This window comes from Nomascus leucogenys, unplaced genomic scaffold, assembly GCF_006542625.1.
Source record: "Nomascus leucogenys isolate Asia unplaced genomic scaffold, Asia_NLE_v1 000588F_186651_qpd_obj, whole genome shotgun sequence".
In the NCBI taxonomy this organism is placed as follows: Eukaryota; Metazoa; Chordata; class Mammalia; order Primates; family Hylobatidae; genus Nomascus; species Nomascus leucogenys.
Window position 1 is genome coordinate 52,283 of NW_022097684.1, and position 26,141 is coordinate 78,423.

Genomic DNA, 26,141 nt, shown 5'->3' on the forward strand with positions numbered 1-26,141 from the left:
TTGGAAACAGTTTTTGTAGAATCTGGAAAGGTGTATTTGGGAGCGCATTGAGGCTTATGGTGAAAATGGAAATAAGGTCACATGAAAACTAGAAAGAATATTTCTGAGAAACTGCTTTGTGGTGTGTACGTCATCTCACAGAGATGTAACCTTTTGATGGAGCAGATGGAAACACTGTTTTTCAGAATCTGCGAAGGCATATTTGTTAACTCGTTGAGGTCTACAGTGAAAAATGAAATATCTTCAGAGAACAAATAGAAGGAAGCTTTCTGGGAAGCTGCTTTTTGATGTGTGCATTCAACTCACAGAGTTAAACCTTTCTTTTGATGGAGCAGTTTGGAGACACTCTTTTTGTAGAATCTGCAGAGGGATATTTGGGAGTGCATTGAAGCCTATGGTGAAAAAGGAAATATCTTCAGAGGAAAATGAGAAAAAGCTTTCTGAGAAACTGCTTTGTGATGTGTACATTCATCTCACTGAGTTAAAACTTTCTTTTCATTGAGCAGTTTAGAAACACTGTTTTTGTAGAATCTGTGAAGGTAAATTTGGGAGCACATTGAGGCCTATGTTGAAAAAGGAAGCATGTTCAGGGAAATACTAGGAAGAAGCTTTCTGAGAAACTGCTTTCTGATGAGTGCATTCATCTCATAGAGTTAAACTTTTATTTGATGGAACTTTTTTAAACACTCTGTACAATCTGCAAGTGGGTATTTTGGAGCGCATTGAGGCCTATGGTGAAAAAAGAAATATCTTCGGAGAAAAATCAGAAAGAAGTTTCTGAGAAACTGCTTTGTGATGTGTGAATTCATTTCACAGAGTTACACCTTCTTTTGATGGAGTTGTTTGAAAGCACTATTTTGGTGAATCTGACAAATGATATTTTGTAGAGCATTGAGGCCTATGGTGAAAAAGGGAATATCTTCAGAGAACAATTAGAAGGAAATTTTCTGATAAACTACTTTGTGGTATGTGGTATCAACTCACACAGTTAAACATTTCTTTTGATGCAGCAGTTTGGAGACACTGTTTTTGTTGAGTCTGAGGAGGAATATTTGGGAGTGCCTTGAGGTCTATGGTGAAAATGGAAATATTTTTAGAGAAAAACTATAAAGAAGCTTTCTGAGAAACTGCTTTGTGATGTGTGCATTCATCTCACAGAGTTAAACCTTTCTTTCGATAGAGCTCTTTGGAAATTCAGTTTTTTCTAGAATCTGTGAAGGGATATTTGGGAGCACATTGAGGAGTATAGTGAAAATGGAAATATCTTTAGAGAAATACTACAAAGAAGCTTTCTGAGAAAATGATTTGGGATGTGTCTACTCATCTTGTAGAGTTAAACATTTCTTTTGATGGAGGTGTTTGGAAACTTGGTTTTTCTAGAATCTGCAAATGGATATTTGGGAGTGCATTGAGGCCTATACTGAAAAAAGAAATATCTTCAAAGAAAAATGAGAAAGAAGCTTTCTGAGAAACTACTTTGTGATATGTGCATTCATCTCAAATAGTTAAACCTTTCTTTTGATGGAACAGTTAGGAAACAATGTTTTTGTAGAATTTTAGAAGGTATATTTTGGAGCACATGGAGGCCTATGGTGAAAAAGGAAATATCTTCACATTAAATCTAGAAAGAAGCTTTCTGAGAAAGTGCTGTGTGATGTGTGCATTCATCTCACAGTGTTAAACCTTTCTTTTGATGCAGCAGTGTGAAAACACTGTTTTTGTAGCATCTGTGAAGGGATATTTGGGAGCATATTGATGCCTATGTTGAAAATGAAAATAATTCAGATAAAAACTTCAAAAAAGCTTTGAGGAACTGCATTGAGTTTGTGCATTCACCTGACAGTGATAAAGCTTTCTGTTGCTGGAGCAATTTGGAAAGACTGTTATTGTAAGTTATGCAAAGGTTTATTTGGGAGCGCATTGAGGCCTGTGGTGCAAAATAAAATATCTTTAGAGAAAAACTAAAAAGAAGCTTTCTGAGAAACTGATTTGTGATGTGTCCATTCATCTCACAGACATAAACGTTTCTATGGATGGAGCTGTTTAGAAACACTGTTTTTCTAGAATCTGAGAAGTGATATTTGGGAGCGTCTTGAGACCTATGTTGAAAAAGGAAATATCTGCAGAGAAACGAAAAACAAGCTTCCTGAGAATCTCCTTTGTGATATGTGCACTCATCTAACAGAATCAAATCTTTCTCTTGGTTGAGCAGGTTGAAAACATTGTTTTTGTAGAATCTGCGAGGGGATATTTGGGAGTGCCTTGAGGCTTATGGTTAAAAAGAATATATCTTCACATAATAAATAGAAAGAAGATCTTGTAGAAACTGCTTTGTGATGTGTGCATTCATTTCACAGAGATATAACTTACTTTTGATGGAGAAGTTTGGAAACACATTTTTGGTATAATCTGGGAAGGCATATTTGGAAACACGTTGAGTTTTATGGTGAAAAAGAAAATATCTTCAGAGAAGAAGTAGAAAGAAGCTTTCTGAGAATCGGCTTTATGATTTATGTGAGGATTCATCTCACAGAGTTAAACCTTTTTTTTGATTGAGCATTTTGGAAAGACTGTTTTTGTAGAATCTGCAAAGGGATATTTGGGAGCAAATTGAGGCCTATGGTGAAAAAGGAATATCTTCAGAGAAAAACTAGAAAGAAGCTTTCTGAGAAACTGCTTTGTGATGTGTGCATTCATCTCACAGAGTTAAACCGTTCTTTTGAAGGAGCGGTTTGGAAAGACTGTTATTGTAGATTCTGCAAATGCACATTTAGGAATGCATTGAGGTCCATGGTGAAAAAGGACATATCTTTAGAGAAAAACCATAAGGAAGCTTTCTGAGAAACATATTTTTGATATTTCTGTTCATCTCACAGAGGTAAACCTTTCTTTTGATGGAGCTGTTTGGAAACTCAGTTTTTCTAGAATCTGCAAAGGGATATTTCAGAGCACATTGTGGCTTATGGTCAAAAGGAAATATCTTTACATAAAAACTAGAAAGAAGCTTTCTGAGCAACTGATTTGTGATGTGTGCATTCATCTCACACAGTTAAACTTTCCTTATGAAGGAGCTCTTTGGAAACACTGTTTTTGTAGAATCTGTGAAGGGATATTTGGGAACACATTGAGGCCTATGGTGAAAAGGGAAATATATTTAGAGAAAAACTAGAGTGAAGCTTTCTGAGAAACTGTTTTGTGATGTCTGCATTCATCTCACAGAGTTAAAAGTTTCTTTTCATAGAGCTGTTTGGAAACACTGTTTTTGTAGGGTCTGCAAAGGGATATTTGGGAGCACATTGAAGCCTATGCTGAGAAAGGAAATATCTTCAGAGAAAAACTAGAAAGAAGCTTTCTGAGAATCTGCTTTCTGATATGTCCATTCATCTCACAGACTCAAAACTTTGCTTAATTGAGCAGTTTGGAAACACTATTTTTGTAAAATCTGCAAAGGGATATTTAGGAGTGCACTGAGGCCTATATTGAAAAAGGAAATATCTTCACATAAAAACTAGAAAGAAGCTTTCTAAGAAACTGCTTTGTGATGTGCACAATTATCTCACAGAGGTAAACATTAAACTTTTCTTTTGATGGAGCAGCATGGAAAGACTGTTTTTGTAGAATCAGCAAAGGGATATTTGGGAGCACATTGAGGCCTCTGTGGAAAAATAAAATATGCTTGGAGAAAAACTAGAAAGAATTGCATTCAGGCCTAGGGTGAAAAATCAAATATCTTTAGCAACAAGCTAGGAAGAAGCTTTCTTGGAAAGTGATATGTGATGTGTGCATTCAGCTAACAGAGTTATGGAGCAGTTTGAAAACACTCTTTTTGTAGAATCTGTGACGGGATATTTCAAAGCACATTGAGGCCTATGGTCAAAAAAGGAGATATCATCAGAGAAAAAGTAGAAACAAGGTTTCTGAAAAACTTCTTTGTGTTGTTTTCATTCATCTCACAGAGTTAAACCAAGAAGGAAATATCTTTAGATAAGAAATAGAAAGAAGCTTTCTGAGCAACTCCTTTACTATGTGTGCAGTCTACTCACAGAGTTAAATCTTTCTTTTGATTGAGCAGTTTGGAAACACTGTTTTTGTAGAAACTGTGAAGGGATATTTTGGAGTGCATTGAGGCCTACGGTGAAAAAGCTAATAGCTCAGATAAAAATTACAAGGAATGTTTCTGAGAAACTGCTTTGTGGTATTTGTATATATCTCACAGAGTTAAACATTTCTTTTAAGGAGCAGTTTGGAAACCCTGTTTTTGTAGAATCTGTGAAGGTATATTTTGGAGTGCACTGAGGCCTACGGTGAAAAATGAAATATCTTCAGAGAAAAAATTGAATGAAGATTTCTGATAAACTGCTTTTTGATGTGTGCATTCATTTCACAGACTCAAATCTTTCTTTTTAGAGCAGTTTGGAAACACTGTGTTTGCAGAATATGCAAATGGATATTTTGGAGTGCAATGAGGCCTATGGTGAAATGGGAAATATGTTAAGCAAAAAGATATAAAGAATCTTTCTGAGAAACTGCTTTGTGATGTCTGAATTCACCTCACAGAGTTAAATATTTATTTTGATGGGCAGTTTGGAAACACATTTTTTTGTTGAATCTGCAAAGGGATATTTGGGAGCACATTGAGGCCTATGCTGAAAAAGGAAATATGTTCAGAGAAAAACAAGAAAGAAGCTTTCTGAGAAAATGTTTTTGATGTGTGCATTCAATTCACTGAGTTAAACTTCTCTTTCAATGGTGCGGTTTGGAAAGACTGTTTTTGTAGAATCTGTGAAAACATATTAGGGTGCACATTCACACCTATGATAAAAAAGGAAATATCTCTGAGAAATACTAGAAAGAAGCTTTCTGAGAAACTGATTTGTGATGCGTGCGTTCATGTCACAGAGTTAAACCTTTCTTTTAATGGAGCAGCTTGAAAAGACTGTTTTTGTAGAATCTGCAAAGGGATATTTGGGAGTGCATTGAGACCTATGGTGAAAAAGAAAATGTGTCAGATAAAAACTTCAAAGAAGCTTTCTGAGAAACTGCTTTGTGATGTGTGCATTCATCTCACAGAATTAAAACTTTCTTTTGATGGAGCAGTTTGGAAACACTCTTTTTGTAGAATCTGCAAAGGGACATTTGAGAGTGAATTGAGGCCTATGTTGAAAAATGAAAAATCTTCAGAGAAAAATTAGAAATAATATTTCTGAGAAACTGCTTTTTGATGTGTGCATTATTCACAGAGTGAAATCTTTCTGTTGATGGAGCACATTGGAAAACCTGTTTTTGTAGAGTCTGCAATGTGACACTGAGGAGCGCCTTGAGGCCTATGGTGAAAAAGGGAACATCTTAAAATAAAAACCAGAAAGAAGCTTTGTGAGAAACTGTTCTGTGGTGTGTGCATTCATCTCACATAGTTGAACTTTTTCCTCAATTGAGCAGTTTGGAAACACAGTTTTTGTAGAATCTACAAAGGGATATTTGTGAGGGAATTGAGGCCAATGGTGAAAAATGAAATGTCTTCAGAGAAAAACGGGAAAGAAGATTTCTGAGAGACTGCTTTGTGATGTGTGCATTCACCTGACAGACTCAAACCTTACTTTTGGTTCAGCAGTTTGAAAACACTGTATTTGTAGAATCTGCAAGGGAATATTCAGGAACGCATTGATGCTTATGGTGAAAAAATATCTTCACATAAAAATAGAAAGAAGCTTTCAGAGAAACTGCTTTGTGATGTGTACATTCATCTCATGGAGATAATCCATTCTATTGATGGTGCAGTTTGGAAACACTGTTTTTTTTACAATCTCTGGAGGGATATTAAGGAGTGCATTGAGGCCTATTGTGAAAAAGGAAATATCTTCAGAGAAAAACTAGAAATAAGCTTTCTGAGAAACTGTTTTGTGATGTGTGCATTCATCTCACAGAGTTAAATGTTTCTTTTGATTGTACCATTTGGAAACACGTTTTTCAGAATCTGTGAAGGGATATTTGGGAGTGCTGTGAAGCCTGTGGTAAAAAAGGAAATATCTTCAGAGAAAAAGTAGGAAGAAGTTTTCGATGAAACTGCTTTGTGATGTGTACATTCATCTTACTGATTCAAACCTTTATTTTGATGGAGCTGTTTGGCAACAATGTTTTTATAGAAACTGTGAAGGCATATTTGGGAGTGCATTGAGGCCAATGGTTAAAAAGGAAATATCTTCAGAGTAAAACTAGAATGAAGCTTTCTGAGAAAATGCTTGGTGATGTGTGTATTCATCTCACTGAGATAAACCTTTCTTTAGATGGATATGTTTGGCAGCACTGTTTTTGTAGAATATGCAAAAAGATATTTGGGAGTGCAATGAGGCCTTGGGTGAAAAAGGAAACATGTTTAGATAAACACTAGAAAAAAGCTTTCTGAGAAACTGCTTTGTGATGTGATCTCGCAGGGTTAAAATGTTCTTTTCTTTCAGTAGTTTGGAAACACTGTCTTTGTAGAATCTGTGAAGAAATATTTGGGAGTGCTTTGAGGCTTAGGGTGAAAAAGGAAACACAGTCAGATAAAAACTAGATAGAAGCTTTCTGTGAAACCACTTTGTGATGTGTGCATTCATCTCACAGAATTAAACTTTTCTGTGGATTCAGCAGTTTGAAAGCACTGTTTTTGTCTACTCTGTGAATGGACATTTGGGAACTCATTTTGGCCAATGGTGAAAAAGCTAAAATCCCAGGATGAAAACTAGAAGGAAGCTATTTGAGAAAACGCTTTGTGATTTGTGCATTAAACTCACAGTGTTACAACTTTCTTTTCTTTCAGTAGAGTGGAAAAAGTGTTTTCTTGGAATCTGTGCTGGGATATTTAGGAGTGCATTGACACCTATGGAGAAAAAAAAATCTTCAGATAAAAACTAAAAAGAAGCTTTCTGTGAAATTGGTTTGTGATGTGTGCATTTGTCTCACAGAGTTAAAACTTTCTTTTGGTTGAGCAGTTTGGAACCACCGTTTTTGCAGAATTTGTGAAGGCATATTTGGGAGTGCAGTGAGGCCTATGGTGAAAAAAGAAATATCTTCGGAGAAAAACTAGAATGAAGATTTCTGAGAAATTACTTTAAGATGTGTGTATGCATCTCACAGATTTAAACCTTTCTTTTGATGGAGCAGTTTTGGAAACACTGTTTTTGTGTAATCTGTGAAGGGATATCTTGGAGTGCATTGAAGCCTATGGTGAAAAAGGAAACATCTTCAGGGAAAAACTTGAAAGAGACTTTCTGAGAAACTGCTTTGTGAAGTGTACATTCCTCTCACAAAGTTCATCCTTTTTTTGATTGAGCAGTTTGGAAACACTGTTTTTGAAGAGTGTGTAAATGGATATTTGGCAGCATATTGAGGCCTATGGTGAAAAATGAAATATCTGAAGTGAAAAACCAGAAAGAAGATTTCTGAGAAACTGGTTTTTGATATGTCCATTCATCATACAGAGTTAAACCTAATTTTTGATGGAGAAGTTTGGAAAAACTTTTTCTGTAGTATCTGCAAAGGGATATTTTGGAAAGCTTTAAGGTGTAGGGTGGAAATGGAAATATCTTCAGAGAAAATCTAGAAAGAAGCTTTCTGAGAAACTGCTTTGTGATGTGTGCATTCATCTCACTGAGTTAAACGTTTCTTTTGATTGAGCAGTTTGGAAACACTCTTTTTGTAGAATGTGAGAAGGGGTATTCAGGAAAGCATTGAGGCCTATGGTGAAAAAGGAAATATCTTCAGAGAAAAAGTATAAAGAAGATTTCTGGGAAAGTGCTTTTTGATGAGTGCATTCATCTCAGAGAGTTTAACCTTTGTTTTGATGGAGCAGTTTGGGAACAATCTCTTTGTAGAATCGGTGAAGGGATATTTTGGAGGGCATTGAGGCCTATGGTCAAAAAGGAAATATCTTTAAATAAAAAATAGAAAAAAGCTTTCTGACAAACGGCTTTATGATGTGTGCATTCAACTCCCTCTGTTACAGCTTCCTTTTGATAAAGCAGTTTGGAAACACTGTTTTCATAGAATCTGCGAAGACATATTTGGGATCGGATTTAAGCTTTTGGTGAAAAAGAAAACAACTTCAGAGAAAAACAAGAAAGAAACTTTCTGAGAAACTGCTTTGTGACGTGTGCATTCATCCCACAGAGTTAAAACTTCCTTTTGATTGAGCAGTTTGGAAACACTGTTTTTATAGAATCTGCGAAGAGTTATTTGGGAGCATATTCAGGTCTGTGGAGAAAAAGGATATTTCACTTAAAAACTATAAAGAAGCTTTCTGAGAAACTGCTTTGTGATGTGTGCATTCATATCACTGAGATAAAACTTTCTTTTGATGGAGCAGTTTGGAAATACCGTTTTTGTAGTATATGTGGAAGCGTATTTGGGAATGCGTTGAGGTCTGTTCTGAAAAAGGAAATATCTTCAGAGAAAAACTAGATAGAAGCTCTTTGAGAAACTGCTTAGTGATGTGTGCATTCATCCAACAGACACCAAACATTCTTTTGGTTGAGTAGATTGGAATCTGTTTTTGTAGAATCTGCAAACTGATATTGGGGAGCACATTGTGACCTATGGTGAAAAAGGAAATATCTTCAGATAAAAATTTCAAAGGACATTTCTGAGAAACTGCTTTGTGATGTGTGCATTTATCTCACAGAGGTAAACCTTTCTTTTGATGGAGCAGTTTGGAAACACTGTTTTTGTGGAATATGCGATGGGATATTTAGGAGTGCATTGAGGCCTATGGTGAAAAAGGAAATTTCTTCAGATAAAAACTATAAAGAAGGTTTCTGAGAAATTGCTTTGTGATGTGTGCATTCATCTCACAGAGTTAACGTTTCTTTGGTTCCAGCAGTTTGGAAACTACTTTTGTCCATTCTGCAAATGGACATTTGGGTGCTCATTGAGTCCAAAGGTGAAAAAACGAATATCGGGGGTGGAGCCAAGATGGCCGAATAGGAACAGCTCCGGACTCCAGCTCCCAGCCCGAGCGACACAGAAGACTGGTGATTTCTGCATTTCTGCTTGAGGTACCGGTTTCATCTCACTAGGGAGTGCCAAACAGTGGGTGCAGGACAGTCGGTGAAGCGCACCATGTGTGAGCCGAAACAGAGCGAGGCATTGCCTCACTCGGGAAGCAAAAGAGGTTAGGGAGTTCCCTTTCCTAGTCAAAGAAAGGGGTAACAGACAGCACCTAGATAATCGGGTCAGTCCCAACCTCATAATGTGCTTTCCCAATGGGCCTGGAAAACGGCACACTAGGAGATTGTGTCCCGCACCTGGCTCAGAGGGTCCTATGCCCACGGAGTCTCGCTGATTGCTAGCACAGCAGTCTGAGATCAAGCTGCAAGGTGGCAGCGAGGCTGGGGGAGGGGCGCCCACAATTGCCCAGGCTTGCTTAGGTAAACAAAGCAGCCAGGAAGCTCGAACTGGGTGGAGCCCACCACAGCTCAAGGAGGCCTGTCTGCCTCTGTACGCTCCACCTCTGGGGGCAGGGCACAGACAAACAAAAAGTCAGCAGGAAATTCCAGAGACTTAAATATCCCTGTCGGACTGACAGCTTTGAAGAGAGTAGTGGTTCTCCCAGCACACAGCTGGAGATCTGAGAACGGACAGACTGCCTCCTAAAGTGGGTCCCTCACCCCTGAGCAGCCTAACTGGGAGGCACCCACCCAGTAGGGACAGACTGACACCTCACTCGGCCGGGTACTCCTCTGAGACAAAACTTCCAGAGGAACTATCAGACAGCTGCATTTGTGGTCTCACGAAAATCCGCTGTTCTGAAGCCACCGCTGCTGACACCCAGCCAAACAGGGTCTGGAGTGGACCTCTAGTAAACTCCAACAGACCTGCAGCAGAGGGTCCTGTCTGGTAGAAGGAAAACTAACAAACAGAAAGGACATCCACACCAAAATCCCATCTGTACATCACCATCATCAAAGACCAAAAGTAGATAAAACCACAAAGATGGGGAAAAAACAGAGCAGAAAAACTGGAAACTCTAAAAAGCAGAGCACCTCTCCTCCTCCAAAGGAACGCAGTTCCTCACCAGCAATGGAACAAAGCTGGATGGAGGATGAATTTGACAAGTTGAGAGAAGAAGGCATCAGACGATCAAACTACTCTGAGCTATGGGAGGAAACTCAAAACAATAGCAAAGAAGTTAAAAACTTTGAAAAAAATTTAGAAGAATGGATAACTAGAATAACTAATGGAGAGAAGGGCTTAAAGGAGCTGATGGAGCTGAAAGCCAAGTTTTGAGAACTACGTGAAGATTACAGAAGCCTCAGTAGCAGATGCGATCTACTGGAAGAAAGGGTATCACTGATGGAAGATGAAATGAATGAAATGAAGCGAGAAGGGAAGTCTAGAGAAAAAAGAATAAAAAGAAATGAACAAAGCCTCCAAGAAATTTGGGACTATGTGAAAAGACCAAACCTACGTCTGATTGGTGTACCTGAAAATGACGGGGAGAATGGAACCAAGTTGGAAAACACTCTGCAAGGTATTATCCAGGAGAACTTCCCCAATCTAGCAAGGCAGGCCAACATTCAGATTCAGGAAATACAGAGAACGCCACAAAGATACTCCTTGAGAAGAGCAACTCCAAGACACATAATTGTCAGATTCACCAAAGTTGAAATGAAGGAAAAAATGTTAAGGGCAGCCAGAGAGAAAGGTCGGGTTACCCACAAAGGGAAGCCCATCAGACTAACAGCTGATCTCGCGGCAGAAACTCTACAAGCCAGAAGAGAGTGGGGGCCGATATTCAACATTCTTAAAGAAAAGAATTTTCAACCCAGAATTTCCTATCCAGCCAAACGAAGCTTCATAAGTGAAGGAGAAATAAAATACTTTACAGACAAGCAAATGCTGAGTGATTTTGTCACCACCAGGCCTGCCCTAAAAGAGCTCCTGAAGGAAGCACTAAACATGGAAAGGAACAACCGGTACCAGCCACTGCAAAAACATGCCAAATTGTAAAGACCATCGAGGCTAGGAGGAAACTGCATCAACTAATGAGCAAAATAACCAACTAACATCATAATGACAGGATCAGATTCACACATAAGAATATTAACCTTAAATGTAAATGGGCTAAATGCTCCAATTAAAAGACACAGACTGGCAAACTGGATAAGGAGTCAGGACCCATCAGTGTGCTGTATTAAGGAAACCCATCTCACGTGCAGAGACACACATAGACTCAAAATAAAGGGATGGAGGAAGATCTATCAAGCAAATGGAAAACAAAAAAAGGCAGGGGTTGCAATCCTAGTCTCTGATAAAATAGACTTTAAACCAACAAAGATCAAAAGAGACAAAGAAGGCCATTACATAATGGTAAAGGGATCAATTCAACAAGAAGAGCTAACTCTCCTAAATATATATGCACCCAACACAGGAGCACCCAGATTCATAAAGCAAGTCCTGAGTGACCTACAAAGGGACTTAAACTCCCACACAATAATAATGGGATACTTTAACTCCCCACTGTCAACATTAGACAGATCAACGAGACAGAAAGTTAACAAGGATATCCAGGAATTGAACTCAGCTCTAAACAAAGTGGACCTAATAGACATATACAGAACTCTCTACCCCAAATCAACAGAATATACGTTTTTTTCAGCACCACACCACACCTATTCCAAAATTGACCACATAGTTGGAAGTAAAGCTCTCCTCAGCAAATGTAAAAGAACAGAAATTATAACAAACTGTCTCTCAGACCACAGTGCAATCAAACTAGAACTCAGGATTAAAAAACTCACTCAAAAACACTTCCACTACATGGAAACTGAACAACCTGCTCCTGAATGACTATTGGGTACATAAAGAAATGAAGGCAGAAATAAAGATGTTCTTTGAAAGCAACAAGAACAAAGACACAACATACCAGAAACTCTGGGACACATTGAAAGCAGTGTGTAGAGGGAAATTTATAGCACTAAATGCCCACAAGAGAAAGCAGGAAAGATCCAAAATTGACTCCCTAACATCACAATTAAAAGAACTAGAAAAGCAAGAGCAAACACATTCAAAAGCTAGCAGAAGGCTAGAAATAACTAAAATCAGAGCAGAACTGAAGGAAATAGAGACACAAAAAACCCTTCAAAAAATTAATGAATCCAGGAGCTGGTTTTTTGAGAAGATCAACAAAATTGATAGACTGCTAGCAAGACTAATAAAGAAGAAAAGAGAGAAGAATCAAATAGATGCAATAAAAAATGAAAAAGGGGATATCACCACCGAATCCACAGAAATGCAATCTACCATCAGAGAATACTACAAACACCTCTATGCAAATAAACTAGAAAATCTAGAAGAGATGGATAAATTCCTCGACAAATACACCCTCCCAAGACTAAATCAGGAAGAAGTCAAATCTCTGAATAGACCAATAACAGATTCTGAAATTGTGGCAATAATCAATAGCTTACCAACGAAAAAGAGTCCAGGACCTGATGGATTCACAGCTGAATTCTACCAGAGGTACAAGGAGGAACTGGTACCATTACTTCTGAAACTATTCCAATTGATAGAAAAAGAGGGAATCCTCTCTAACACATTTTATGAAGCCAGCATCGTCCTGATACCAAAGCCAGGCAGAGACACAACCAAAAAAGAGAATTTTAGACCAATATCCTTGATGAACATTGATGCAAAAATCCTCAATAAAATACTGGCAAACCGAATCCAGCAGCACATCAAAAAGCTTATACACCATGATCAAGTGGGCTTCATCCCTGGGATGCAAGGCTGGTTCAACATACGCAAATCAATAAATGTAATCCAGCATATAAACAGAACCAAAGACAAAAACCACATGATTATCTCAATAGATGCAGAAAAGGCCTTTGATCAAATTCAACAACACTTCATGCTAAAAACTCTCAATAAATTAGGTATTGATGGGATTTATCTCAAAATAATAAGAGCTATATACGACAAACCCACAGCCAAGATCATACTGAATGGGCAAAAACTGGAAGCATTCCCTCTGAAAACTGGCACAAGACAGGGATGCCCTCTCTCACCACTCCTATTCAACATAGTGCTGGAAGTTCTGGCCAGAGCAATCAGGCAGGAGAAGGAAATAAAGGGTATTCAATTAGGAAAAGAGGAAGTCAAACTGTCCCTGTTTGCAGATGACATGATTGTATATCTAGAAAATCCCATTGTCTCAGCCCAAAATCTCCTTAAGCTGATTAGCAACTTCAGCAAAGTCTCAGGATACAAAATCAATGTACAAAAATCACAAGCATTCTTGTACACCAATCACAGACGAACAGAGAGCCAAATCATGAGTGAACTCCCATTCACAATTGCTTCAAAGAGAATAAAATACCTAGGAATCCAACTTACAAGGGATGTGAAGGACCTCTTCAAGGAGAACTACAAACCACTGCTCAATGAAATAAAAGAGGATACAAACAAATGGAAGAACATTCCATGCTCATGGGTTGGAAGAATCAATATCGTGAAAATGGCCATACTGCCCAAGGTAATTTATACATTCAATGCCATCCCCATCAAGCTACCAATGACTTTCTTCACAGAATTGGAAAAAACTACTTTAAAGTTCATATGGAACCAAAAAAGAGCCCGCATCGCCAAGTCAATCCTAAGCCAAAAGAACAAAGCTGGAGGCATCACGCTACCTGACTTCAAACTATACTACAAGGCTACAGTAACCAAAACAGCATGGTACTGGTACCACAACAGAGATATAGATCAATGGAACAGAACAGAGCCCTCAGAAATGATGCTGCATATCTACAACTATCTGATCTTTGACAAACATGACAAAAACAAGAAATGGGGAAAGGATTCCCTATTTAATAAATGGTGCTGGGAAAACTGGCTAGCCATATGTAGAAAGCTGAAACTGGATCCCTTCCTTACACCTTATACAAAAATTAATTCAAAATGGATTAAAGACTTAAATGTTAGACCTAAAACCATTAAAATCCTACAAGAAAACCTAGGCAATACCATTCAGGACATAGGCGTGGGCAAGGACTTCATGTCTAAAACACCAAAAGCAATGGCAACAAAAGCCAAAATTGACAAATGGGATCTAATTAAACTAAAGAGCTTCTGCACAGCAAAAGAAACTACCATCAGAGTGAACAGGCAACCTACAGAATGGGAGAAAATTTTTGCAACCTACTCATCTGTCAAAGGGCTAATATCCAGAATCTACAATGAACACAAACAAATTTACAAGAAAAAAAACAAACGACCCCATCAAAAAGTGGGCAAAGGACATGAACAGACACTTTTCAAAAGAAGACATTTATGCAGCCAAAAAACACATGAAGAAATGCTCATCATCACTGGTCATCAGAGAAATGCAAATCAAAACCACAGTGAGACACTATCTCACACCAGTTAGAATGGCCATCATTAAAAAAACAGGAAACAACAGGTGCTGGAGAGGATGTGGAGAAATAGGAACACTTTTACACTGTTGGTGGGACTGTAAACTAGTTCAACCAGTGTGGAAGTCAGTGTGGCGATTCCTCAGGGATCTAGAATTAGAAATACCATTTGACCCAGCCATCCCATTACTGGGTATATACCCAAAGGACTATAAATCATGCTGCTATAAAGACACATGCACACGTATGTTTATTGCGGCACTATTCACAATAGCAAAGACTTGGAACCAACCCAAATGTCCAACAACGATAGACTGGATTAAGAAAATGTGGCACATATACACCATGGAATACTATGCAGCCATAAAAAATAATGAGTTTGTGTCCTTTGTAGGGACATGGATGAAAGTGGAAAACATCATTCTCAGTAAACTATCGCAAGGACAAAAAACCAAACACCGCATGTTCTCACTCATAGGTGGGAATTGAACAATGATAACTCATGGACACAGGAAGGGGAACATCACATTCCAGGGACTGTTGTGGGGTGGGGGAGGGGGAGGGACAGCATTAGGAGATATACCTAATGCTAAATGACGAGTTATTGGTTGCAGGAAATCAACATGGCACATGGATACATATGTAACAAACCTGCACATTGTGCACATGTACCCTAAAACCTAAAGTATAATAAAAAAAAAAAAACAAATATCACAGGATAAAAACACATCAGAAGCTCTCTGAGAAACTGCTTTGTGATGTGCACATTTATCTCACATAGTTAAACCTTTCTTTGGATTCAGAAGTGGAAAACTGTTTTTGTCCATTCTGTGAAAGGTCATTTAGGAGTGCATTGAGGCCAAAGGGGAGAAAGCAAATATCTTAGGATAAAAACTAAAAGGAAGCTGTCTGAAAAACGGCTTTGTGGTGTGTACATTTGCCTCACAGAGTTAAACCTTTCTTTTCATTCAGCAGTTTGGAAGCACTATTTATGTAGAATCTGCAAAGGGATATTTTGGAGTGCACTGAGGCCTATTTTGAAAAAGGAAATATATTCAGAAAAAAACTAGAAAGAAACTTTCTGAGAAACTGCTTTGTGATGGGTACATTCATTCACACAGTTAAACATTTCTTTGAATTCATAAGTTTGGAAAAACAGCTTCATGCATTCTGAGAATGGACTTTTGGGGGCTCTTTGACACCAATGGTGAAAAAGCTATTATCCCAGTATAAAAACTGGAAGGAAACTATTTGAGGAATGGCTTTGTAATGGTGTATTCCTTTCACAGAGTTAAAATTTTCTTTTCATTCAGCAGTTTGGAAACACTGTTGTTGCAGAATGTGCCAAGGGATACTTGGGAGTATATTGAAGCCTATGGTGAAAAGGGAAACATCTTCAGATAAAAAATAGAAATAAGTCGTTTGAGAAACTGTTTTCTCATGCATGCATTCATCTCACAGATTTAAACCATTTTTTCATTCAGTTGTTTGGAAGCAGTGTTTTGGTGGAATCTGTGAAGGGACACTTGGGAGGGCATTGAGGCCTATTTTGAAAAAGGAATCACCTTTAGATAAAAACAAGAAAGAACTTTACTGAGAAACTGCTTTGAGATGTGTGCTTTCATCTCACAGATTTAAAACTTTCCCTGGATTCAGTGAGAACCAACATTGTTATGTGTGCATTCATCTCACAGAGTTAAATCTTTCTTTTCATTCAGCAGTTTGGAAACACTGTTTTTGTAGAATCTGTAAAGGGATATTTGGGAGTGCATTGACGCCTATGGTGAAAAAGAAAGCATCTTTAGATTAAAACTAGAAAGAAGTTTTCTGAGAAGCTGTTTTGTGATGTGTGTATTCATCTCACAGCGTTAAACCTTTCTTTAGATTCAGCAGTTTGGAATCACTGTTTTTGTCCATTCTGTGAATGGACATTTCGGACCTCATTGAGGCCAATCATGAAAAAGCCAATATTGCAGGATAATAATTAGAAGGAAGTTCCCTGAGAAACTGCTTTGTAATGTGTGCCTTCATCTAGCAGAGTTAAACCTCTCTTTCAGTCAGCAGATTAGAAACACTGTTTTTGTAGAATATGCAAAGGGTATTTGTGGCCTATGGTGAAAAAGGAAACATCTTCAGATAAAAACTAGAAACAGGCTTTCTGAGAAACTGCTTTGTGACATGTACCTTTCTTTTGATTCAGCAGTTTGGAAATACTCTTTTTGTCCATTCAGTGAGTAGACATTGTGGAGCTCATTGAGGCTAATGGCAAAAAAACAAATATCCCATAATAAAAACTAGAAGAAAGCAATCAGATAAACCACTTTCTCATGTGTGCATTCAATTCACAAAGTTAAAAATTTATTCTCCTTCAGCAGTTTGGAAAAAAATATTTCTGTAGAATCTGGGAAGGGATATTTGAGAGTGCATTGAAGCCTAAGATGAAAAAGTAAACATCATCAGATAAAAACTAGAAAGAAGCTTTCTGAGGAACTGATTTGTGATGTGTGCATTCATCTCACAGAGTTAAACTTTTCTTTGGATTCAGCAGTTTGGAAACATTCCTTTTGTCCATTCTGTGAATGGACATTTTATAGCTCATTGAGGCCAGAGGCAAAAAGGAAATATCACATGACAAAAACTAGAAGGAACTAATGTGAGAAACTGCTTTGTGATATGTGCATTCATTTCACAGAGTTAAACTTTTCTTTTCATTAAGCAGTTTGGAAACACTGTTTTTGAAGAATCCGCAAAGAGATATTTAGGGGTGCATTGAAGCCTATGGTGAAAAAGAAAACATCTTCAGATAAAAACTAGAAAGAATGTTTCTGAAAAACTGCTTTGTGATGAGTGCATTCACCTCACAGAGTTAATAATTTCCTTGGATTCAGCAGTTTGGAAACACTGTTTTTGATCATTCTGAGAATGAACATTTGGGAGCTCATTGAGGCCAATGGTGAAAAAAGGAATATCCATGGTGAAAACTAGAAGGATACTATCTGAGAAACGGATTTGTGATGTGTACATTCATCTCACAGAGTTAAACCTTTCTTTTCAATCAGCTGTTTGGAAAAACTGTTTTTGTAGAATCTGCTAAGGGATATTGGGAGTGCATTGAGGGCTCTGGTGAAAAATAAAATAACTTCAGAGAAAAACTAGAAAGAAGGTTTCTGAGAAACTGATTTGTGATGTGTACATTCATCTCACAGAGTTAAATTTTTCTTTGGATTCAGCAGTTTGGAAACACTGTTTTTGTTCATTCTGCGAATGGACATTGGGGAGCTCATTGAGGACAATGGCAAAAAAGTGAATATCTCAGGATAAAAACTAGAAGGAATTTATCTGAGAAAGTGTTTGTGATATTAGCATTCATCATGCAGAGCCAAACCTTTCTTTTCATTCAGCAGTTTGGAAAGACTGTTTTTGCAGAATCTGTGAAGGGATATTTTGAAGTGCATTGAGGCCTATTGAGAAAAAGGAATCATCTTCAGATAAAAACGAGAAAGAAGCTTTCTGAGAAATTGCTTTGTGTTGTGTACATTCATCTCACAGAGCTAAATCTTTCTTTTCATTCAGCAGTTTGGAAACACTGTTTTTATAGAATCTGCTAAGGGATATTTTGGAGCACATTGAGGCCTATGGTGAAAAAGTAAACACCTTCAGATAAAAACTAGAAAGAAGCTTTCTGGGAAACTGCTTTGTGATGTGTGCATTCATCTCGCAGAGTTAACCATTTCTTTGGAATCAGCAGATTGGAAAGATGGTTTAGTCCTTTCGGCAAATGGACATTTCAGAGATCCTTGAGGCCAATGGTGAAAAAATGAATATCCCAGCATAAAATAGATGGAAGCTATCTGAGAAATCACTTTGTGATATGGGCATTCATCTTTCAGAGTTAAATATTTCTTTTAACACAGCAGTTTGGAAACACTGTTTTTGTCCATTTTGCAATAGGATATTCGGTAGTTCACTGAGACCAAAGGCAAAAAAAAATAACATACCACTATAAAAACTGGAAGGAAGCTATCTGAGAAAGTGCTGGGATGTTAGAATTCATCACGTAGAGTTAAACCTTACTTTTCATTCAGAAGTTTGAAAACACTGTTTTTGTAGAATCTGTGAAGGGGTATTTAGGGGCACATTGAGGTCTATGGTGAAAAAGGAAACATCTTCAGATAAAAACTAGAAAGAACATTTCTGAGAAACTGCTTTGTGATGAGTGCATTCACCTCACAGAGGTAATCATTTCTTTGGATTCAGCAGTTTCAAAACACTGTTTTTGATCATTCTGAGAATGGACATTTTGGAGGTCATTAAGGCCAATGGCAAAAGGAAGAATATCCACGGTGAAAACTAAAAGGAAGCTATCTGAGAAACTGATTTGTGATGTATGCATTCATCTCAGAGAGTTAAACCTTTCTTTTCAACTGGCTGTTTGGAAAAACTGTTTTTGTAGAATCTACTAAGGGATATTGGGAGTGCATTTAGGCCTATGGTCTCAATGAAAGTAAAATGAAATTACTTCAGAGAAAAACTAGAAATAAGCTTTATGAGAAACTGCTTTGTGATGTGTGCATTCATCTCACAGAGTGAAAACTTTCTTTGGATTCAGCAGTTCAGAAACACTGGTTTTGTCCATTCTGCCAGTGGGCATTTTGTAGCTCATTGAGGCCAGTGTCAAAAAAGCAAATATCCCAGGAAAAAAAACTACAAGGAAGCTATCTGAGAAAGTGTTTGTGATGTTAGCATTCATCATGCAGAGTCAAACCTTTCTTTTCATTCAGCAGTTTGGAAGCACTGTTATGTTGAATCTGTGAAGGGGTATTTGGGAGCGCATTAAGGCCTATTGAGAAAAAGGAATCATCTTCAGATAAAAGCTAGAAAGAAGCTTTCTGAGAAACTCCTTTTTGATGTGTGCATTCATCTCAGAGTGTTAAATCTTTCTTTGGATTCAGCAGTTTGGAAACACTGTTTTTGTCCATTCTGCGAATGGAAATTCGGGATCTAATTGTGGCCAATGGAGAAAAAGCAAATATCTCAGCATAGAAACTAAAAGGATCTTATCTGAGAAAACGTTTTGCTTTATATGCATTCATCTTGCAGATATAATCCTTTCTTTTCATTCAGCAGTTTGGAAACACTGTTTTGCAGGATCTGCAAAGGGATATTTGCGAGCCCATTGAGGATTATGGTGAAAAAGGAAACATCTTCAAAGAAAAACTGGAAAGAAGTTTTCTGAGAACTGATTTGTGATTTGTGCATTCATCTCAAAGAGGTAAACTTTCTTTTCATGGAGGTGTTTGAAAATACTGTTTTTGTAAAATCTGCAAAGGGACATTTGGGAGCACTTTGAGGCCTGTGGTGAAAAAAGGAAATATCTTCAGAGAAAACCAAGAAAGAAACTTTCTGAGAAATTGATTTGTGATGTATGCATTCATCTCACAGAGTTAAACCTTTCTTTTGATTGAGCAGATTAGAAACAATGTTTTTGTAGAATCTGCAAAGGGATATTTGGGAGCGCATTGAGGCCTATGTTGAAAAAGGAAATATCTTCAGAGAAAAATCAGAAAGAAGCTTTCTGAGAAACTGATTTGTGATGTGTGCATTCATCTCACGAAGGTAAACCTTTCTTTTGATAAAGCAGTTTGGAAACACTGTTTTTTTAGAATCTGCAAAGGGACATTAGGGAACACACTGAGGCCTTTGGTGAAAATGGGAATATCTTCAGAGAGTAACTAGAAGGAAGCTTTCTGAGAAACTACTTTGTGATGTGTGCATTCATCTCAGAGAGGTATTTCACTGTCTGGATTCAGCTGTTCGGAAACACTGTTTTGGTCCATTCTACTACCAAATTCTATGGACACTTTAGGCAAAGGCAAAAAAGTGAATATCCCAGGATAAAAATTAGAAGGAAGCTATCTGAGACACTGCATTGTCATGTGTAAATTCATCTCACAGAGTTAAAACTTTCTTTTTACCAATCAGTGTGGAATCACTGTTTTTGTAGGATCTGCAAACGGATATTTGGGAGCACACTGAGGCCTATGGTGAAAAAGGAAATGTCTTCAGATAAAAACTAGAAAGAAGTTTTCCGAGAAACTGCAGTGTGATGTGTGCATTCATCTCACAGAGTTAAACCTTTCTTTTGATGGAGCAGACTGGAAAGCCGGTTTCTATAGAATCTGCAATGGGACATTTTGGAACGCATAGAGGCCTATGGTGAAAAAAGGAACAATTTCAGAGAAAATCCAGAAAGAAACTTTCTGAGAAACTGCTTTGTGATGTGTACATCCATCTCACAGAGCTAAAAGTTTCTTTTGATTGAGTAGTTTGTAAACACTGTTTTTGTAGAATCTGTGAAGGGATATTTGTTAGGGAATTGAGGCCAGTATTGAAAAACCACATATCTAAGAGAAAGACCAGAATGAATCTTTCTGAGAAACTGCTTTGTGATGTGTGCATTTATGTCATGGAGTTAAAACTTTCTTTTGATGGAGCAGTTTGGAAAGACAGTTTTTGTAGAATCTGTGAAGGGCTATTTGGGAGCGCATTGAGGCCTACGGTGAAAAAGAAATTATGTTAGATAAAAACTTCAAAGAAGCTTTCTAAGAAACTCCTTTGTGATAAGTGCATTCATCTCACAGTGTTAAAACTTTCTTTTGATGGAGCAGTTTGGAAACAATGTTTCTGTAGAATCTGAGAAGGGATATTTGGGAGCGCATTGAGGCCTATGGTGGAAAAGGAAATATCTTCAGAGAAAAACATGTAAGAAGCTTTCTGACAAACTGATTTTTGATGTTTGCATTCAACTTACAGACTCAAACCTTTCTTTAGCATGAGCAGTTTGAAAACACTGTTTTTCTAGAATCTGCGAGGGGTTATTTGGGAGCTCATTGAGGCTTTTGGTGAAAAATAAAATATCTTCACATAAAAATTAAAAGAAGCTTTCTGAGAAACTGCTTTGTGGTGTGTGCATTAATCACATGGAGATAAAAATGTCTTTGATGGTGCTGTTTGGAAACAGTGTGTTTTTAGAATCTGCCAGGGGATAATAAGGAGCACATTGAGGCCTACAGTGAAAAAGGAAATATCCTCAGTGAAAAATTAAAAAGAAGCTTTCTGAGAAACTGCTTTGTGATGTGTGCATTAATCTCACAGAGTTAAACCATTCTTTTCATGGAGCAGATTGGAAAACCTGTTTTTGTAGAGTCTGCCAAGGGACATTGGGGAGTGCATTGAGGCCCATGGGGAAAGGGAACATCTTCAGAGAAAAAAAAGAAAGAAGCTTTATGAGAAATAGTTTTGTTATGTGTGCATTCATCTCACAGAGTTAAACCATTCTTTTGACTCAGCAGTTGGGAAACAGTCTTTTTGTAGAATCTGCAAATGGATATTTAGAGTGCTTTGAGGCCTATGGTGAAAAAGGAAATATCTTCACATAAAAACGAGACAGAAGCTTTCTGAGAAACTTCTTTGTGATGTGTGCATTCATCTCACATGTTTGAACCTTTCTTTTGATTGAGCAGTTTGGAAACAGTCTTTGTAGTATCTGCAATTGGATATTTTGAGCACTTTGAGGCCTATGTTGACAAAGGAAATATCTTCAAATAAAAACTAGAAAGAATTAATCTGAGAAACATCTTTGTGATGTGTGCACTTATCTCACCGAGTTAAAACTTCCTTTTGATGGAAAAGTTTGGAAACACTGTTTTTGTAGAATCTGCAAAGGGACATTTGAGAGCGCATTGAGACCTATGTAAAAAAAGGGGACATCAGAGAAAAAACTAGAAAGAAGCCTTCTGAGAAACTGCTTTGTGTTGTGTGCATTCAGCTCACAGAGTTTTTGAGGGCATTGAGGCCTATGGTGAAAAATGAAATATCTTAAGAGAAAAACCAGAAAGAAGCTTTCTGAGAAACAACTTTGTGATGTGTACATTCACCTGACAGAGTTAAACCTTTCTTTTGATGGAGTAATTTGTAAAGACTGTTTTTGTATAATCTGTGAATGGACATTTGGGAGTGCATTGAGGCCTATGGTGGAAATGAAATTATCTCAGATAAAAACTTCAAAGAAGCTTTCTGAGAAACTGCTTTGTGATGTGTGCATTCATCTCAGAGACGTTTCTTTTGATGGAGCAGTTTGCAAACACTTTTTCTAGAATCTTCGAGGGGATATTTGGGAGCACATTGGGGCTTGTGGTGAAAAAGGAAACATCTACTGATAAAAACTAGAAAGAAGCTTTCTGAGAAACTACTTTGTGAAGTGTGCATTCATCTCACAGACTTATACCACTCTCTGGATTCAGCTTTTTGGAAACACTGTTATGGTCCATTCTATGAATGGACATTTTTGAGATCATTGAGGCCAATGTCAAAAAAGTGAATATCCCAGGAAAAACAATTGAAGGAAGCTATCTGAGAAATTGCATTTTGATGTGTGCATTCATCTCACAGAGTTAAAACTTACTTTTTATTCATCAGTGTGGAAATACTGTTTTTGTGGAATCTGTGAAGGGATGTTTTGGAGCACATTGAGGCCTATGGTGAAAAAGGAAACATCTTCAGATAAAAACTAGAAAGAAGCTTTCTGAGAAACTGCATTGTGAAGTGTGCATTAATCTCACAGAGATAAATCTTTCTTTTGGTGGAGCAAACTGGGAACCCTGTTTCTGTAGAATCTGCAATGAGACGTTTGGGAGCGTATTGAGGCCTATGGTGAAAAAGGGAACATCTTCAGAGAAAAAACAGAAAGAAGCTTTCTGAGAAAGTGCTTTGTGATGTGTGCATTCATCTCACAGAGTTAAAAGTTTATTTTGATTGAGCAATTTGTGAGCACTATTTTTATAGCATCTGCAAAGGGAAATTTGCTAGGGAATTAGGCCAATGTTGAAAAACCACATATAATAAGAGAAAAACGAGAAAGAAACATTCTGAGAAACTGCTTTGTCATGTGTGCATTTATGTCATGGAGTTAAACCTTTCTTTTGATGGAGCAGTTTGGAAAGACAGTTTTCATAGAAACTGTGAAGGGATACTTGGGAGTGCATTGATGCCTATGGTGAAAAAGAAAATATGACATATAAAAAACTTCAAAGAAGCTTTCTTAGAAACTGCTTTGTGATATGTGCATTCATCTCACAGAGTTAAACCTTTCTTTTCATGTAGGCATATGGAAACAGTGTTTTTCTAGCATCTGAGAAGGGACATTTGGGAACACATTGAGGCCTATGTTGAAGAAGGAAATATTTTCAAAGAAAAACGTGTAAGAAGCTTTCTGACAAACTGCTTTGTGATGTGTACATTCACCTGATGGACTCAAACCTTTCTTTTGGCTAAACAATTTGAAAACACTGTTTTTGTAGAATCTGCAAGGGGATATTTGGGAGCACATTGAGGCTTATGGTGAAAAATAATATATCTTCACATAAAAATTGGAAATAAGATTTCTGAGAAACTGCTTTGTGATGTGTGCATTTATCTCACAGAGATAAAAGTTTATTTTGATGGCACAATTTGGAAACAGTGTTTTTTTAGCATCTGTGAAGGGATATTAAGGAGCGCATCAAGGCCTACAGTGAAAAAGGAAATACCTTCAGAGAAAAACTACAAGGAATCTTTCTGAGAAACTGCTTTGTGATGTGTTCTTACATCTCACAGAGTGAAACCTTTCTTTTGATTGAGCAGTTTGGAAACACTGTTTTTGTAGAATCTGAAAAGTGATATTTGGAAGGGAATTAAGGCTAATGGTGAATAATGACATATCTTAAAAGAAATTCCAGAAAGAAGCTTTCTGAGAAAACTATCTTGGGATATGTGCATTCATCTCACTGAGATAAACCTTTCTTTTGTTAGATCTGTTTGGCAATAATTTCTTTGTAGAATCTGCAAAGGGATATTTGGGAGTGAATTGAGGCATACAGTGAAAGAAGAAATTTCTTAAGAGATAAACCGGAAAGAAGATTTCTGAGAAACTGATTTGTGATGTATGCATTTTTCTCACAGAGTTAAACGTTTCTTATGATGAAGCAGTTTTGAAACACTGTTTTTGTTGAATCAGTGAGAAGATATTTGGGATTATATTGAGACCAAGGCTGAAAAGGGGAATATCTTCAGAGAAATACTGGAAAGAAGCTTTCTGAGAAACAGCTTTGTGATATGTGCATTCGTCTCACAGAGTTAAAAGTTTATTTTGATGGAGCAATTTGGAAACACTGTTTTTGTAGAACCTGCAAAGTGATATTTGGGAGTGCATTGAGGCCCATTGTGTTAAAGGAAATGTCTTCAATAAAAACAACAAACAAACTTTCTGAGAAACTGCTTTGTGATGTATGCATTCATCTCACAGAGATAAACTTTTCTATTGATTTTCCAGTTTGGACACACTGTTATTGTAGGAAATGTGAGGGGATATTTGGGAGCCCATTGAGGCTTATGATGAAAAACTGAATATATTCATATAAAAACTAGAAAAATGCTTTCTGAGAAACTGCTTTGTCATTGTGCATTCATCTCACAGCGTTAAAGCTTTCTTTTCATTGAGTAGTTAGGGAACACTGTTTTGCTAGAATCTGTGAAGGGATATTTTGGAGCGCATTGAGCCCTATGGTGAAAGAGGAAACATCTTGATATAAAAACTACAAAGAAGCTTTCTGAAAAACTACTATGTGTCTTGTGTATTCATCTCACAGAGTTAAATTTTTCTGTTGATTGAGCAGTTTGTAAACACTGTTTTTGTAGAATCTGTGAAGGGATATTTGAGAGCACAATGAGACCTATGGTGAAAAAGGAAATATCTTAAGAGAAAAACCAGAAAGAAGCTTTCAGAGAAACTGATTTGTGATGTGTGCCTTCATCTCACAGAGTTAAGCCTTTCTTTTGAGTGAGCAGATTGGGAACCCTGTTTTAGTAGAAACTGCAAAGGGACAAAATGGAGCCCACTGAGGCCTATGGTGAAAAAGAGAACATGTTCAGAGAAAAACCAGAAAGAAGCTTTCTGAGAAACTGCTATGTGACATGTGCATTCATTTCACTGAGGTAAACCTTTCTTTTGGTGGATCTGTTTAGCAACACTTTTTTTTGGAGAATTTGTGAAGGGATATTTGGAAGTGCATTGAGGTCTATTGTCAAAAAGGAAATATCTTTAGATAAAAACTAGAAAGAAACTTTCTGAGAAACTGCTCTGTGATGTGTATATACATCACACAGACTCAAAATTTTCTTCTGGTTGAGCAGTTTGGAAACACTCTTCTTTTAGAATCTGTGAAGGGATATTTGGGAGTGCATGGACTCCTATGGTGAAAAAGGCAAAATCTTCAAATAAAAACTAGAAATTAGCTTTCTGACAAACTGCTCTTTGGTGTGTGCTTTAATTTCACTGAGTTAATCCTTTATTTTGATTGAAGAGTTTGGAAACACTCTTTTTGTAGAATCTGCAATGGGATATTTTGAAGCACATTGAGGCCTATGGTGAAAAGGAAATAACTTCAAAGATAAACATGAAAGAAGCTTTCAGAGAAGCAGCACTGTAAAGTGTGCATTCATTTCACAGAGTTAAACCTTTCTTTTGATTGAACAGTTTGGAAACAAAGTTTTTGTAGAATCTGCAATGGGATATTTTGGAGGGCATTGAGACCTATGGTGAAAAACCAAATATCATTAGAGAAAAATCAGAAAGAAATTTTTTGGAGAAACTGATTTGTGATGTGTGCATTTATCTCACAGAGTTAAACCTTTCTTTTGATTGAGCACTTTGGA